The 18,467-nt window shown below is 39.0% G+C and overlaps 1 long non-coding RNA gene across 20 annotated transcripts in view; it reads left to right on the top strand.

Moving 5' to 3' along the window:
• The first annotated feature begins 2,625 nt into the window (after positions 1-2,625).
• LOC123379156 overlaps positions 2,626-18,467 on the top strand; it is a 107,418-nt gene continuing 91,576 nt past the window's right edge. For 6 of the 20 annotated variants that reach the window (XR_006583220.1, XR_006583219.1, XR_006583218.1 and 3 more), the window contains exons 1-2: positions 2,626-2,828; positions 13,918-14,338. This is a non-coding gene — a long non-coding RNA (uncharacterized LOC123379156). Of the gene's footprint in view, positions 2,829-13,917; positions 14,339-14,946; positions 15,192-15,224; positions 16,613-18,467 lie in introns of those variants that run through there. The other 14 variants (XR_006583228.1, XR_006583224.1, XR_006583221.1 and 11 more) reach the window with 9 other exon arrangements.

Consider the following 18,467-nt stretch of genomic DNA (forward strand, 5'->3'; position numbering starts at 1 on the left):
ATCAGAATTACTCGGTAGGTAGAATCTGGAATTCAAAGGTGGGGTCAGCAGATTTTTTTTTTCTGTGAAGGACCAGAGTTTTCTCTGAAGGACACAGCTTTTATCTATCTATCTATCTATCTATCATCTTTCTTTCTTTCTTTCTTTCTTTATCTATTTATTTATTTTTGGCTTTGTGTGTCGTACAGTCCCTTTCAAAATTTTTCTATCATAACTAATCAACTGCTGTTGTAAGGCAAAAATAACCACAGACAAGAGTATACAATTGGGAGTAGCTGTGTTCCAATAAAACTTTATTTATAGACAGTGAGGCGTAATTGGCCTGAAGTCTATAACTTGCCCACCACTTATCTAAATTTGGCCTCATACCAGCTCTGTCACCATGGTGGGGGAGGGTCACTTAAACTTTATTAACCCTGCTTTCTTCATCAGCAAATATGAGGATATTGCTTCCATTTCAACTGACTTGAAAATATGATAAGGAAGAATAAAATTAGATAATTTACATAAAATCACTTTGTAAACTGCCTAGTGCCAGAGTAATTGTTTAATAATGAATACACAAACATTGAGACTTATCCAACTAATATTAGACCTCCTGACAAACTATTACCTTTATTCTCTTCTATCCCAGTCCCCTACCTATTGATCCCTGTTCACAGTTCCTCCAACACACACACACACACACACACACACACACACACACACACACACACGCAAATACTACATCCCTAGAACTGTATTCCTACCTGCTTCAGCTGTACCCTAGAGCCTTCTTTTCTCACACACCCACCAGGCTTAATTTTTACATGTTCCCTCTCAGCTGTCCCTCTTCAGAGTGGACCACTAATGGCAGAATGAATATCATGACTGGGCCAACATGCTTTCTAAAAGGAGTGATTTATAGTTAAATGGCTTGTTCCAAGATGCCCTTGGAGCATCTGGCAAGAAAAGTCTAGAAATTCAAGTGGAGTGTGTGATTCTTTATAGAGTACATTAAATTACTTCTGAGAAACTCACTTATTGCCCAAAACAGCAACTCAGCTCTAGAAAATTAGATGTTCAGGCTTAAAGGATGCATGTGAAGCTACTTGCACACATAGAGTTGCATTTATACAGTGGGAGCCACTGGCAGTGTGCAAAGGCAGGTGACCTTGGAAGAAAGACTGAGTCTGGACCCAGCATACCGCCTGCCAGTTGCTAAAATGAACAAATTAAAAGCAACAGTAGGTTCACGGCAGCGGTGTGCTAGTAAATTGGGAAAGCAAGAAAGCAAGCCAGCCCCATTTGTAGCATTTAATCCATTTCCATCATGTGAATACTCCCACCACAGATGGTATCAAGCTACCAGTGATTTAAGAACCAGCTCACAAAACTGCTGGCTATTTCACCATTACTTGTTCCTACCAGCTCTGGCACATCAATGGCTCCATGTCTTAACTATTGAGCTGTTTAGGTAAAAGTTTACCTCTACTAGTGCCTAGAGGAATGAACTCCTCCACCCCCGCCCCCACCCTACCCCCCCACACACACCACCAATTTTATAACCCAGTCAAGATTAGTTCAGAGGCAAAGCTTTTTCTGCATTTCTTGATCCTTGATCCCAAGAAATTATGAAGATAATAAGCTCTTCCTCTGCATGAAATAGCATCAGTTAATAAACTATTTCATTTACACACACACACCCCTTAGTATTTTCTTCATGAGCTAATGACTATTTCCTCCCCTAAATTATGTACTCCATATGTTCTTTTGTACATATTAGATTTTTTTTTTTTTTTTTGAGAAAGAGAGAGAGAGCACAAGCAGTAGACGGAGAGAAAATCTTAAGCAGGTTCCACGCCCAGTACAGAGCCCAACGCAGGGCTCAATTTCACAACTCTGAGATCGTGACCCAAACTGAAATCAAGAGTCTGATGCTTAACCAACTAAGCCACCCAGGCGCCCCTCTTAGGATAATTTTTGACAGGAATCTCAGTCGTTGCTATCCAAAGTGTGGTTCTCAGATAAACAGTACCACATCACCTGTGGGCATATTAAAAAGCAGAATTTCAGATTGCACTCCTGATGAATCAAAATCTGCATTTTAACCAGATTTCTATATACATTAAAGTTTGGAAAATGCTGTTCTGTGCTCCCTTCAATTTACACCTAGGAGATAGATAAAAACCCTGATGAATTTTGCTGTTTATCATATCACAAAAACAAATAATCCATCTTGCTTTTTTGTAGTGATGATTTGAAAGATTCTATATATACGGTTTTTTCACTCAGATGTAAAAATATTTCAGAATCAGCCTGATTTAAAACACGAAAGCAAACTGTCCTTTGCAGAATCATAACAGCGTACTCAGGTATCTATCAAAACTAAGGCAAATTAGAGAGATGTTCTTGTCTGGGTTCCAACTGTCCTTTTCAGCTTTATGTCTGTCATTTAATTGCATGCTCTGATAGAAAGAATACTGCCCCTCCCCCAAGATGTCCACATTCTAATTCCCAAAGCCTGTGACTATTTAACCTCCTATGGCAAATGGGACTTTACAGGTGGAATTAATTGAGGATTTTGAGATGGGAGAGTCTCCAGGTGTGCCCAATGGAATCACAAGCTTCTTAAAAGGGAGAGACGAAGGCAGGAGAGTCAGAGATGTGACCATGGAAGCGGAAGAAGGAGCGTTGCAGAACTGCGGACCAAGAACTGTGGTCTCTAGAAGCTGAAGAATGGGAAAACAATTCCTTTCTACAACTTCCAGAAGAAACGTGATCCTGCAGACACCTTGATTTCAGCTCAGTGAAGCCCGTTTGAGACTTCTGATCTCCAGAACTGTAAGGTACCAAATTTGTGGTTTTTTTTAAGCCCTAGGTTTGTAGTAATTTGTTACAGAAGCAGTAGGAAACTAACACAAATGCCTTTCTCCCTAGTTAGACTGTGAGCATTTCAAGAGCATGACTATGTCCTCTATATTTTGACTGACTACAGAGCCTAACCAGAAGGTTTTTCATGCAGGTTTGGAGAAGAAATGAGTGAAGAGGTAGTAATCCATTCTCCTACAGTACAGCTAAATCTGATCTCATTCTTTACCTAATTAAAACATTTCAGTGGTTTTCCATTATCCTTACACCCTTGACAAGACTACAAGAGCTGCATGCCAGACCTATGCCCTTTGGTCTAGCCTTGCCTCCAGCACTCCCAACCATGTCGGCTATTTTTCATGTTTTAATCTCTCCCCTCCCCTTCCAGCTCCTCTGTATTTGGTTAACTTCCATTTCTTCCTTCAGATCTCAAGCTCATCCTTCTTTGCTTAACAGATTTCTTTTATAGCACTTTCTTTTATAGCATGTACTTGCATTTGTAAATATAAAAAGTTCTCTCTCCAACACTGGATTCTAGTTCTATGAGAGCAGAGGCCATGTCCGTTGTATATTCCAGTATCCGGCATAGAGCAGGGACCCAGTAGGTTTTTGGTGAATAAAAAATATTTGTTGAACAAAGAGTATAAAGATCATGTGTAAAAGAAAATGCTTTCATGATTTGAGCTTCTAAATCCTAAAGAATTATGCATTAGAGAAACAAATCTTAAAAAAGGAATTTTGCAAGTGTCTGTAGTACACAGTTATTTATTGTCTTGATATTGCAGCTACTGACCACAATCTAGAATCTTCTACACCGAGCTACTACACATACTTAATGAGAGTTAATATAAGTCTGTTAAGGAGCTGCTAAATGACAGTTGAGGTCCTTTAATCAACATGTCCTTCTATGATTATTCCATGGAGCCAGTAATATGCTAGATTAATTGTATATATTTCTTCCTAATTTTTTGTTCAGGTATTTTATGTTGGTAGCTTGAAATCTGCCTTGGTGAGGGTATTTACACCACAAAAATGAGCAAGTGCTTCACATTGGGCCCCTTTGATCTTTTTTTTCCTCCCCTCCTTTCCTCTGTCCCCTCACCCCCTCACCAGTTGTTAAATATGTGCCTACATACTACATACTTAAAGTGTTTTCTTTCAGAGGCTTATCATGGTTCAGAGCCTAACATAAGCCTTGAGGCATTACTGGAAAATTCTATGGTGGCACCAACTCTAAATTAGTGGTCAGGTCACACATGGAGCTCTCACACCTCATTCTGTCAAAGAACTCCCAATTTCTCCACAGTCAAAATCAGCTGTGTTTAAGTGGCCTTTGATTCCCCCTAATAGTAAGTCTTCTTCAAATTCAAATGTAGCACTTTTTCTTGATGAAACTGGGTATCAGGTCTTACTGGGCTGTGAAGTTGTCAGAAGGAAAAAAGGAGAGGACAAATCCCAAAGACTCTACATTCACAATTTGTATATTTCCATCACTTAATATTATAATCTAATAGATGCATGAATATGGGCTCAAAGGATTTAGAACCTATGGTAAAAACTGGGCTTAAGTATTTCAACCTATATCTCCAAGGTCCTTCTGGTTTTGGTCAAGCAAAATGCAAATAATTGACCCCATAAAGGTCTTGCACTCTCATTAGGAATATAGACTGGACCCCTGCTGAGCCCTATCTTTAAGTAGTTCTTTTCCCTTAAGATGAACAGGCTTATGTAAGTGGTTCTTAAGACTTTAGTTTATTAAGATTGATATGATTTAGTAAATGTTTTAAAAGGATAATAAAGTACATAGTCTCTCTAAAGCCTATCCGTGTTCTATACATAGTAGGGATTTACTAAATAATAGAGAATGATTTTAACCAATTTCTTATGTGTCTATTAGTATCCATTAATACAAGTGAACTACAGTTTTTGTGTCTTAACCATTTCTACCTGTTTGAATATCATACTCTTCCAGCCAAGATTTTTAAATGCTCCTAAAGTGCATGGAGAGAACATTGCACTAATACGAAGTTAATCAATAGATAAAAGAACATGTCTTTATAATCTATCTTCACGTTCCTAAAACCATATGGATAAAATTAAAATCAAGAAAATCTATTACTAGTCTCACTTACACTTGAACTAATATCACCACTTAAATGGATCACCAGATGTTTCTAAATACTCTGATAAAGAAATGATCAGTAACACCCATAAACGATATTTAGTGTTCCAAGACTGAGATCTTGAACTTGAAGCTACAAAGAAGGTGATGGTGTGGTGTCTAATCCAGCTATAAGCAAAAAAAGATTTTCTTAAATCTTTTCTCAAGTTGAACAATAGAAGGGAAAAAATGAACTCCTTTGCTTCTGCATTATTCTATTTTAAAGTAACTTTTTAAGAATGCTATTGATAGGTGTGTACCTGGCAAGATACTGAAGGACTATTTGACAGTAACTATTAAAATTTAAAATTTCATTTTTAAAAATTCTGAAGGACTTCCACAAATACATAAAAATATACAGATGTGTTCTAAAACTTCGTAATAGTAAAACACTAATAACCTAACCGTCCATTAATAGAACATCTATTAAGTGAACTATAGTGCCATAATCAGCTGTTTGAAAAGTTACTGTCACAGTTAATGTCCATTACAGCATAATGTAACACTTCTTAGTTTTATTTTGGGCTTATTTAGGCATTAAAAAGTCCAGAATGATCTGCTATGACAAACTATTAACAGTGAATATATAGAAAGAGGATTGGAAAAAGAGGCAGTATTCTCACTTTCTGTTTAGTATACATCTATATCCTTTAGTTTTATTTGTAACTTTCTACCATAAATATTAAAAGTATTTTACTCTATTTTTGTGTGGGCATATGTTTTCATTTCTTTTGGAAAGTACCTAAGCGTGAAATGAGTTGGCTGACGCGTTCCCATCAGCAATATTCAGATTTGATGCTATTTGATATGTTAGTGGTATTGTGTCTTCATTTCTATTTCCAACTGTTTTCTGCTATGTACAAGTCTAATTGATTATTGTAAATTGATCTTGCTAAATTCCTTTAATGGCATCTATGCATTCCTTGGAATTTCCTATCTATATTTAGGATAGATGTCTTAGACAGCATGATCATGTAGTTTAAGGCAAACATCTCCAAGTTCTTAAGTTTTTCTTTAAATTCCTGTGGTACACCTGAAACAAATTACACTACATAACATAGTGATTCAACACCTCCATACATCACCTGGATATGGATCGTGACAAGTGCTCTCCTTAGTCCCATCACCTGTTGAACCCATCCCCCCACCCCATCCACCTCACCTCTGGTAACCATCAGTTTCTCTATAATTAAGAGTCTGTTTCTTGGTTTGCCTCTTCTCCCCCCCCCCCCCACCTTTGCTCATTTATTTTATATCTTAAATTCCACGTATGTGTGAAATCCTATGGTATTTGTCTTTCTCTGGCTTAGTTTGCTCATCCTAAAACTCTAGCTCCATCCATTACCTTGAAAATGGCAAGATTTCATTTTTCTTATGGCTGAGTAACATTCCATTGTGAGTGTGCGTGTGCACGTACACATGTATATATAAACATCTTTATCCATCCATATGTTAATGGAAGCTTGAGCTGTTTCCATAGTTTGACTATTGTAAATAGTGCCACTATAAACACTGGGTGCGTGTAATTCTTTGAATTAGGTATTTACCCAAATCGGGTATTCAGTATACAAAAATAGTAATTGTGTAATTGCTGGATCATAGGTAGCTCTGTTTTTAACTTGAGGAAATTCCATATTTTCCAGGGTAGCTGCACCAGTTTGCATTCCCCCCAACAGTGTGAGAGCTTCCACTTCGTCCACATCCTTGCCAACACCCGTTGTTTCTTGTTGACTTTACCTATTCTGACAGGTGTGAGGTGATAGCTCCTTGTAGTTTTGATTTGTATTTCCCTGATGAGTGAGCATCTTCTGTGTCTGTTGGCCTTTTGTATATCTTCTCTGGAAAAATGTCTATTCAGGTCTTCTCTGTATTTTTTAATTGGATTATTCATTTTAGGGTGTTGAGTTTGATAAGTTCTCTACATATTTTGGATACTAACCCTTTATCACCTATGTCATTTGCAAATATATCTTCTCCCATTCCATAGGTTGCCTTTTAGTTCTGTTTCCTTCACTGTGCAGAAGCTTTTTATTTTGAAGTCCCAATACCTTATTTTTGCTTTTTTTTTTTTCCCTTGCCTCAGGAGACCTATCCACAGAAGTTGCTGTGGCTGATGTCAAAGAGGTTACTGCCTATGTTTTCCTCTAGAATTTTGATAGTTTCAGGTCTCATATTTAGATCTTTAATCCATTGTGAGTTTTTGTGTATGGTATAAGTGGTCCAGTTTCATTCTTCTGTATGTCCCTGTCCAGTCGTCCAACACCATTTGTTGAAGAGCTTGTCTTTTCCTCATTGGATATTCTTTCCTGCTTTGTCAAAAACTGACTGGATAGTTGTGGGCTCATTTCTGGGTTCCCTATTCTATTACATTCATCTATGTGTCTGTTTTGTGCCAGTACCATACTGTTTTGATGATCATAGCTTTGTAATTCAGCTTCAAGTCCCGAATTGTGAGGCCTTCACCTTTGCTTTCCTCTTTCAAGGTTGCTTTGGCTATTTGGAGATGTTTGGTGGTTCCATACAAATCTTTTTTTTTTTTTTTTTTTTTTCTAGCTTTGCAAACTGCTGTTCCTATTTTGATAGCTACTGTGTTAGATGTGATCTTATAGTTTTACTACTTCCCTTCCAAACTCTGCTTTTCAATCTTTCTTGCATTAAGGCTGGACTTGGACCTTTTATACAATGTTAAATAGAAAATATAAAGGGTACGCCCTTGTTCAGAATTTTAAGGGGAAAGCAACTTAGCATTTCACCATTAAGCATGTTAGCTGTACACTCTTCATAGATGCCTTTTGTCAGGTGGAGAAAATCCTCTATTCCTAGTTGACTGAGGGTTTTTATTACCTATGGGTATTAAGTTAAACATTTTTTTGTATCTCCTAAAATCATGTATATATTTCTTCTAGTCATGTTAAATGGATAAATACATCGGGTTTTTTCAAGTACAGTTGACACACAAAATCCTATTAGTTTCAGGTGTACAACATTGATTTGACATTTATATACATCACAAAATGATTACTAGGATAAGTCTAGTTACCATCTGTCATCCTACAGCTACAAGATTATTGACTATATTCCCTATGCTCTACAGTATATCCCTGTGACTTATTACTGGAATTTTTTTACACCTTAATCCCCTTCACCTATTTTGCCAAGCCCTCACCCCCACTCCTTCAGGCAACCACTAGTTTTTTTTCTATATTTGAGTCTGTTTCATTTTGTTCATTTATCTTTAGATTATACATATAAGTGAGATTCTATGATATCTGACTTTCTCAATCTGGTTTATTACACTTCGCATAATACCTTGTAGGTCCATCCATGTTTGTGTAAATGGCAAGATTCCATTCTTAAGTTTCTAAAAATCCATTTTGAGAGCGAATAGAGGAGAGCATGTGAGAGCCAGGGAGCAGCAGAAAGCTAATCCCCTAAACTGGGAGATCATGACCTGAGTAGAAATCGAGTGTCTGATGCTTAAAAGAGCCACCCAGGCACACCAGATTTCATTCTTCTTATGGCTAAGTAATACTCCATTTTTGTGTGTGTGTACTTACCACCTATTCTAGAACCATGTATCAATGGACACAGGTTGTTTCAGATCTTGTTGCAATAAACATAAGGGTTCCTCTATCTTTCCAAATCAATGTTAGTTTCTTCAGGGAAAAATCAATGAATTATTGGGTCCTATGGTATTTATGCCTTAATTTTTCGAGGAACCTCCATAGTGTTTTCCATGACCATTCCCTTTTTTCTACATCTTTGCCAACAATTATTTCTTGTGCTTCTGATAGGAGCTATTCTGACAGGTGTGTAGTGATATCTCATTGTGGTTTTGATTTGCATCTCTGTAAAGATTAGGGATCTTGAGCATCTTCTCACATGTCTGTTTGCCATCTGCAGGCCTTATCTGCAAAAATGTCTGTTCGGGTCCTCTGCCCATTTTTAATCAGATTATGTGTAGTTTATTTTGTTCTTTGTAGAGTTGTATAAGGTCTTTACATATTTTGGATACTAACCCCTTATTGGATATATTTGCAAATAACTTCTCCCATTCAGTAGGTTGTCTTTTCATTTTGTTGGTTTCCCTCACTGTGAAAAACTTTTTGTGTAGTCCCAATAGCGGTGTGTGTGTGTGTGTGTGTGTGTGTGTGTGTTTGTGTGTGTGTGTGTGTTTGTTTTTGTCTCCCTTGCCTGAGGAGACCGGTCTAGAAAAATGTTGCTAGGGGCGCCTGGGTGGCGCAGTCGGTTAAGCCTCTGACTTCAGCCAGGTCACGATCTCGCGCTCCGTGAGTTCGAGCCCCGCGTCAGGCTCTGGGCTGATGGCTCAGAGCCTGGAGCCTGTTTCCGATTCTGTGTCTCCCTCTCTCTCTGCCCCTCCCCCATTCATGCTCTGTCTCTCTCTGTCCCAAAAATAAATGTTGAAAAAAAAATGTTGCTAAGGCTAAAGCCCCATGAGATTACTTCTTCTACTTTCTTCTAGTAGTAGTATGATGTTCAGATGTTCCATTTAGGTCCTTAATCCATTTTGAGTTTATTCTTGTGTGTGGTTAAGAAAGTGATCCAGTTTCATTGTTTGGCATGTAGCTGTTTTTTCCCAGCACCGCTTATTCTCAACATAGTATGTTCTTGCCTCCTTCCATTGTAGATTAGTGACCAAATAAGTATGGGTTTATTTCTGGGTACCCTGTTGTGTTCCATTGATTTATGTATCTTCTTGCACCAGCAGCATACTCCTTTTATTATAGCTTTGTAGTTTATCTTGAAATATGGGATTATGATACCTCAAGTTTTGTTAAGACTGTTTTGGGTAGATGAGGATGTCTTTGGTTCCATCCAAGTTTTAGGATTATTTGTTCGAGCCTTGTGAAAAATATTGGTATTTTGATGATTGCATTGAATTTGTAGGTTGTTAAAATGCCCATATTACCCCAAACATTCTTCATGAACACAGTATATTTTTCCATGTGTTTGTATCATCCTGTTTCTTTCATCAATGTTTCATAATTCTTAGAGTATAGGTCTCCTCACTCCAAGTTTATTACTATTCCGGTGCAATTCTAAATGGATTGCTTTATTCTACTTCATTATTGGTACATAGAAATGCAACAGATTTCTCTATATCCTACAACTACTGAATTCATGTGTACTAGTTTTTTTGGTTTTTTTTTGAGTTTTTCTATATAAACTATAACTTCTGCAAGAAGTGACCATATTCCTTACCAACTTGTATTTCTTTTATTTGTACGAATGCTGTGGCTACGGTTCCAGTACTATGTTGAATAAAATTGGCAAGAGTGGACATCCTTGTCTTGGTCCTGATCTTAGAAGAGCTTTCAGTTTTCACCATTGAGTATGTTAGCTGTGGGTGTTTCAAATAGGGCCTTTGTTATGTTGGCATGGGAATCTAAGCCCACTTTCAGAGTTTTTTATTCTGATGTCTTTTTTTTTTTCTTTGAGATGACCGCACGGGCAGGGGAGGGTCAAAGAGAGGGAGAAAGAATCCCAAGCAGGCTAGGCACTGTCAACATGGAGCTCAATGCAGGGCTCGATCTCCCAAACAGTGAAATCATGACCTAACCCTAGATTAAGAGCCCGTCACTTAACCAACTGAGCCACCCAGGCATCCCATGACTTCTTTACTTCCTATTTACAATTTGGACGACTTCCATTTTTATTTTTTGCTTAGGATAGGACTTCCAGTACTATATAGAACAAAAAGCAGGAGGAATGGGCATCCTTGTTGCCATACAATTTATAAGAAATGTATGTATTTTTGTCATTTAGATGACCAAAATGTTTCTCAGATGTATTTGGTCATCCAGAAGTCCTAAGAATGCTTCAGAGTTATGAAGGCAACATGGGTGTCTTGATACTAATAAAAGTAGCCACCTTACCCCATCCAAGGGTAGGGGCTGGTTTCCAGGAGAACCAACCATGTGAAAGAGGGTATTTTAGCCCCTCCTCCCTCTCCCCACCTGCAGGGAAGGGAGAGGGGCTGGAGGTTGAATCAGCCAATAGCCATTGACTGAGTTAATTATGACTATGAAGCCTCCATAGGAGCTGAAAAGGACTGGGTTCGGTGAGCTTCTGATTTACTGAACATGAGGTAAGGCGAGAACGAGGCAGCTGTGGAAGGCATGGAAAACTTCATACCCTGTGTCCCTTGCCCTATATATCTCCTTATCTGACTGGTGATCCATATACTTGATCATATCCTTTAATAAAGTAGCAAACATAAATGTTTCCCTTACCTCTGTGAGCCACTCTAGTAAACCAAAAGAAATTGAGGAGCTCCTGGGACTCTGACCTCTAGTCAGTCAGAACTATAGGTAACAACCTAGACTTGGTATCTGTGAAGTCTGTGGAGAAGGTCCTTGGAAACTCCAATCTGTAGTCAGTATGTTTAGAAGCCCAGGAAATAATTGGGGCTTACAACTGACATCTGAAGTATGGGGTAAAGGACCATCTTGTGGGGGAAAGCACTGATCTCTTAACCTGTAGAATCTGATGCTGTCTCTGGGTAAGTAATATTAGTATTAGAATTGGGCTGAATTCTCCAATACCCTCCTAGTGTTTCAGAATTGCTTGATAGTGTTTTTGTGAGGAGATCCCCTCTCTTCACAGTGGAACTTTGAGATCACAAAAAGTCGGTATAAGGGGAGTTGGTGTCCGTGAAGTGGGATTTGTTAGACCAGCAATGGCTTCCAGAAACATGTGGCTTTTCTAAGAGAAAAGACAAAGTCAAGGGTTAGAAACCTTTGATTCCAAGGTGGCCATGTCTTTACTCAGAGTCTGGAATGGCAACTGTGCTGCAGTCAGTTATTAAAGGCAAGAGTTACCAATGGAATTTAAAAATGGTTCCAACTGGTAGGGAGTTAGTTCACTTGATACATAAGGAAATGCAACCTAATAAGAAAAAGACAGTAACCACAGGATAGAATATTTTATCTGTAATAGTGCTGTGGAGGAAGGCAAAACCAGAAAACTATCGAAATCGGAGGGTTTAATGTGAAGGGGTGGTTTCCTTTTATAGATCACTTTCATCAACTTCCTGAGACACCTTTCATTGAAATTGTGAGAGCAACCAATTTGAGGGCTGTGTCTTTTGTTCTGAATGCTACAGACTACAAGAGCATATTTAGTTTGATGCAGGACCCACAGCTCACTATGGAGCAATCACAGATGACTGTATGTAATCCAGACACACAGGAGGCTGTTCCAGAGGGAAGAGCCAGCCTGTTGGACTAGATAAAAGCCACTTTTCAGTGTGTTTATCCCAAGAGGGGCTGCCCAACTCCCCTCAGTAAATACCAAATGGAACACCTCAGATGATGCAGCTATGTTTCACGTGCAAACCATGTGGAATTGGCTTTATGATGACTGAGAGGTTTACCTGTTGGATATACTTGTTACCCATGTTGGGGCAAATGGTGTGATTAAGGAGGCCTGTGTTACATTAGCATGCCCTGTAACTTTTCTGCTACAAAACTGAAAATTGTTTGAGTCCTATGCTATTTACTATCTTCCCTGTATGGTTCTTACTGATACTAATAAACATTAAGGTAACTAAGAAAATGGTTGCGGAGGGTGCTGTGGCAGTGAACAAAGGGGAGGAGTCAAGGGACTGGAACAAACAAGGTGTAAGTCTTTAGATGGCTATTGAAAAATAGGATGAGTAAAGTCAACATTGATGGAGTTAAAATAAAGCTCTTGATGGAGCACTAATAGCGATTGAATAGACCAAAGGGACCCCTTGTTTCCCCCAACTAAAGGGCCCCCCCAAAAAGTCTGCTCTATTAACCACCATTTGGAAGAATTAAAAAAAAAAAAACAGAAGGCAAAGACCATGAGATACCTGACCAGCAACCTCTTGGGGCAGAGTTTTGGCAGGGTAATCAAGTTGAAGGTTGACAAAAAGGGCCAGAGTCCCTTGGTTCAACCCCTTGCTAGGGACCCAAAGTCTTATACAAATGAGTAGTTAAAATGGCCAGGGGTGGGTTGGGGATGGTCAAGAAGGAAATTTTCCAGGACTCTGACATGGGAGTTCCATGGACCATTGTACCAAAACCCATCAGTAAAGGTTTGACATGGCCTACGATTAAGAAAAGTTAAAAACATAATAGTTGCTAGGATTATGAAGTTGGAATGTTTTAAGCAGCTATTCCACAAAGAAGGGTCTCTTCTACCTGAATGGTTAACTGGGAAAAAGTATTATGTCTGGCCAAAAAACCCTTTACCTACACAGTATTGTAAAACCGAGTCTTCTAGGTGAAGTCCTGACAGAGGCTACAGTTACAAATATGAGTTGATGGAATTATATTAAAAGCTTCTAGAATTTTGTAGTTTAGAAATGCTCTAAGTGAAATTGTGGCTTATTTTACCTGACTATTGTGGGGATGGACAATTCATCTCACTGGGAAATATTTCTCTAGTGTTGTAAAGAAGGCATATAAAACTTGCTTTCAAGCAGTATTAATTGAACATGCTAAATGGGAATCAATAAGATTGCATGAACCCACCCAGTGCAGAGTAGAAACTGAAGCACTGTGGTGACCAATTTTCTATGCCCTCGCCCTATGTGGAACCTAGACTGGGGCTTGTGACAGGAGCCTGTAAGTCCCTCTCAATGATGGCTACTTGGCTATTGGACTAGAAAATTTCCATCTGAGGGGTATTACCACCTTGCTACTGAACATCATTAACTGAAGCCAACCCATGGCTTAAAGACCTAAAATGATCCTAAAACACAATACCCACAGTGTCTAAAATGGTGTTGGAGGAATTCCCTAATAGAAATGGCAGTGCCCAGAAAAATTCAATCACATAGAAATGGCTTATGTAAAACCATGCTGCCTGCTGAATACAAGAAGATAGTCAAAAACAAGGGGTGTCTTTTCCTCTAGGACCAATTTTGGAGCTCCCTGAGAAGCTTCCAGAATGTACTGTCACATGAACAATGCCTTATGAACAGCTCTCTGCTGAACAGAGCTGCTTGGTTTATTGATCCAAGGTGAATGGACAACATACTATTTGGAAGTCTACAACCATAATTGAAGATAAAAACAAGCTTGGTGGGACAAACTGCATGCTGTTTTTCTAGCAGTCATTGGATAATTGAACAGTAAGTAGTAAAAGCCCTTATGTTTAGGTTTTTACTGGTCTATGGGAGGTGGCCAATGGACTGGCCATATGGTCAAGAAGATGTACAGTAGAAAACTGGACTAAGAATACCCTTGTGGGGAATGGCCCTAGGAAAAACACTTGAACTTAAGGAACATATAAGGAATGCTTCCCATCCGAAGAACTCACTTCCAGGTTCAGAAGGTAAGTAAAAAAAAAAAAAAACCATATCTCCTGGGGCCCCCTTGAGATGGCCATCTTGGTCCATTAAACAAGTGGACATGGGGATGCTGTAGCAATGCAGAAACTGGCTGAATCTGGGCATATTTCTCATCTTCTGAGGCATAAAATGCCAGTAAGAACAGTTCTGTCTGCCAACAAGTGAGCCCAATTTCAAGTGGCTATGTGGCAGATTCCTTGGTGAGAATGCCCTGAACCTAGCTGAAGCATAGCCCATAATGCCCAACAAGAGGAAAAGAGTTATCCTCTTCAGAGTAAGTTTAAGAGAGAAATGGACAGGGCAACTAAAATACTGGCCTTCTAAAATGGGTGGGTGGAGGGGGCTAGAAAAAGGCCTGAAGGACTGGCTTACATGCCTTCATGAGTATGCAACCACACTCCATAGGAACATAAGTAGGCTTAAAGGAATGTCCCGCTGGATAAATCTCCCCCACCCCCTGCCCACCGGTGGATCTGCAGAGGTAGGGCTGAAGAAGGTGCTAATATTCTTTATTCCCCACATCTTTTTATTTTTTTATTTTTTTATTTTTTATTTATTTATTTTTTTTTGGTCCCCTACCTACTTGATGCAGGAGTCATAAGACCAGGACTGCAATTACAAGGGCTGTAAACTGGGATAATTTCTAAGCAAGAAATTGTAACTACACTTTGTAAACTTGAAAGAATTCCTAAGGGCCTGATGGGGCAAGATGTGCCTTCACTTTATCTTGCAAAATTGGGATTAGCAGTGAATGCAGTTACATTGCCAGATAATGAATTGGTTCTGTGTGTGTGTGTGTGTGTGTGTGTGTGTGTGTGTGTGTGTGTGTGTGTGTATGTATGTATGTGTATGTGTGTGGCCTTATTCCAGGAAAAGGAGTAGACTGACGGGTCAGCATTTCCTAGACTAGTATTGCTCCCTGCAATCTAGACCAGCACAGTGGCCATACGTGGATCTACATGGAAAGAAATGGATCTAAATGGAAAGAAAAATAGTAACTGAGGGTGAGGGAATGAAAAAAATGGGTTCCAATACTTCATTAACACCTGGAAGGAGGCTTGGAGCAAGAGAATCTTGCCTCTTAGCTCGATTATATCAGATGCTGAAAGGGAGAAGTCTACTACTGAGACCATTCCTGCCTTTGGAATCTGACAAGATCAAATAGAAGTCTACAAACCTGAGGTGGGGGGGGGGGGCTCACCCTGGGATAACTTCTCATATGGTATAATGCTAGGCTGGATAGTTAATAGTGACTCAGTGAGATTTTAGTCATGTGGTGATAATCTTGAATTTTATGACCATTCCTGTAAGAGATCTGTCTGAAGACCAGGGGTTGGACTGTGATGTAACAACTTGTAAGAAAATCCTGTTGGTTATTATAGCTGAGAAATCTGGTCATATTTTGTTTTCACCCACAGTTCCTAAAAACATTTCAGAACATCTAGGGGACATGGATGTCCTAATACTAATGCAGGTAGCTTTTGGACCCCATTTGGGATAGGAGCTTGTTCCCTGAGGACCAACCACAGAATTGGAGGATTGGGACTTTCAGCCCTACTTCCTGAACTCCAGGAAAGGGAGAAGGGCTGCAGGTAGATTCAGCCAACAGTCCTTGATGGAGTCAATCACAGCTATGCAATGAAGCCTCCCTAAAAAACCAAAAGGACTGGGTTCAGAGAGCTGTCTGGGCTGGTGAGCACACTGGACATAACGGGGAGAATAAGAAGTAGAGAGGGCATGGCAGCTTTTGTGCCCTTTCCCCATACCTTGTCCTGTATTTCTTCATCTGGTTGGTGATTCATATACTTCATCATATCCTTTAATAAAGTAGTAAGCATAAGGGTTTCCTTGAGTTTTGTGAGCCACTATAACAAGAGAACCTAAGGAAGAGGTCTTGAGAAACTCTGATCTAGCCAGTTGGTCAGAAGCACAGGTTACAGCTTGAAGCCCATGAGTGATGTCTGAAGTAAGGGATGAAGGGATAAAGACAGCCATGTAGCACTCACGGAGTCCAAAAACCTGTGAAATTTGATGTGGTCTCTGGGTAAATAATTTGAGAATTTGGTAGTCTCAGACACTTGGCTGGTGTCTAAAAATGGCTTGTTGTTGTGAGGGGGGGGACCCCTTCCCCCACATTGGAACTGGGTCTTGTAATCCTAAAAGAGAGGTATTAGGTATGTTTTATTGTTCCTGATCTTCGAGGAAACTTTTCAGGTTTTCACTATTGAATAAAACGTTAGCTGTGGGTTTGTCATAAATGGCTGTTACTTTGTTATATTCTCTCCATATCTACTTGTTGAGCAAGTTTATTAATGGATGTTGAATTTTTCCAGTGCTTTTTCTGCATTTGTTAGGATCATGATTTCTCTTATTTTGCTAATATAGCATATCATGTTGATTATAGTTCTTGAGTATCCTTACACCAACAGAATAAATCCCACATTATGGTGGGTTATGTACCTTTTAATATACTCTGAATTCTGCTTACTAATATCTGCTTACTCAAATTATTTGAGTATATATCCTTGTCAAGGATATTGGCATATAATTTTCTTGAGTGTTATCTGCTTTTTGGTGTCAGGATAAGGTTAGCCTCCTAGAGTCGAATTGAAAACATTCCCTGCAATTTTTTTTTTTGGGGGGGGGGGGAGGGAATAGTTTGAAAATAAGTAACTTTTCCTTAAATGTCTGATATAATTCACCTGTGAAACCTCTGGTTCTGGACTTTAGTTTTGGAGGATTTTTATTATCGGGTAAACCTCACTAGTAGTCTGTTCAGATTTCCCTGGTTTTTTTTGTTTTTGTTTTTTTTTTCCTCCTTTCACTCCTGGAAGATTGTGTTTCTAGGAGTTCATCCATTTCTTGTAGGTTGTCCAACTTGTTGGCATATAATTGTCCATAGTAGTCTCTAATCCTTTGGATTTCTGTTACTAGTAATTTCCTTTTTGATTTTGAGTCCTTTTTTTGAGTCTGGTAAAGACTTAACCACCATCTAATCTTTTAAAAAAGCCCATCATTTCATTGATCTTTTCCATTGTTTTTATTTTTCATCTGTTTCTACTCTTATCCCTATTTCCTTTCTTCTACAAACTTTGGGCATCATTAGTTCTTCTAGATCCTTAAGGTGTAAGGTTAGATTGAGATTTTTGTTTGAGGTAGGCTTGTATGGCTATAAACTTCTCTCCAACTGCTTTTTCTGTGTTCCATAGGTGTTTTGGAACATTTTCATTTTCCTTTGTCTCATTATCTTTAGATTGACTCTTGGGTTTACTCATTGTCCCAGTGGTTGTTTACTTGCATGTTATTTAGCCTGCATGTTTCTTCCTAGTTTTTCTTCTCTCCTAGTTTCATACTGCTATTAGAAAACAATGCTTGATAGACAGTCTTAAGAGAATTGAAATCCTATCATTCGTCATGAAGAATGTTCCACATGCACTTAAAGTGTATTGTTTTGGATGAAATGTTCTATATACAGCTGCCAAGTTTATCTGGTCTAATGTTTAAGGCTGCTGTTTCCCTACTGACTTCTCGCCCCCTCCCTCTCCCCCCCCCCCCCCCCCCCCCCCGCCATGGTCTATCCATTGATGTAAGTTAGTCTTCTTCTATTGTATTGTCAATTGCTCCTTTGTGTTAGCTAATATTTGCCTTATATATTTATGTACTCCCATATTGGAGCATCATTTATATTTGCTATATATCTTTGGATTAATCTCTTTATCATTATGTAATGATATAAGTATTGCTACTTCAGCTTTCTTCTCCCTTCCATTTTCATGGTCTATTTTATCCCATCCCTTCACTTGCAATTTGTACGTGTCCTCCAGTCAAAAGTGAGTCTTCTGTAAGCAGCATATAGATGGGTCTTATTTACTTATTTTTTTATCTATTCAGTCACCCAACGTCTTTTGGAACATTTAGACCATTTAGGTTTAATTTTTTTTTTTTTTACACTTATTTTTGAGAAAGGCCGAGTGAGAGCGGGGGGAGGGGCAGAGAGACTGGGGACAAAGATTTCGAAGCAGACTCCAGGCTCTGAGCTTTCAGCACAGAGCCTGATGTGGGGCTCGAACTCAAACTGAGATCATGACCTGAGCCGAAGTCGGACACTTAACT

Source organism: Felis catus, chromosome C1, assembly GCF_018350175.1.
Source record: "Felis catus isolate Fca126 chromosome C1, F.catus_Fca126_mat1.0, whole genome shotgun sequence".
Taxonomy (NCBI): Eukaryota; Metazoa; Chordata; class Mammalia; order Carnivora; family Felidae; genus Felis; species Felis catus.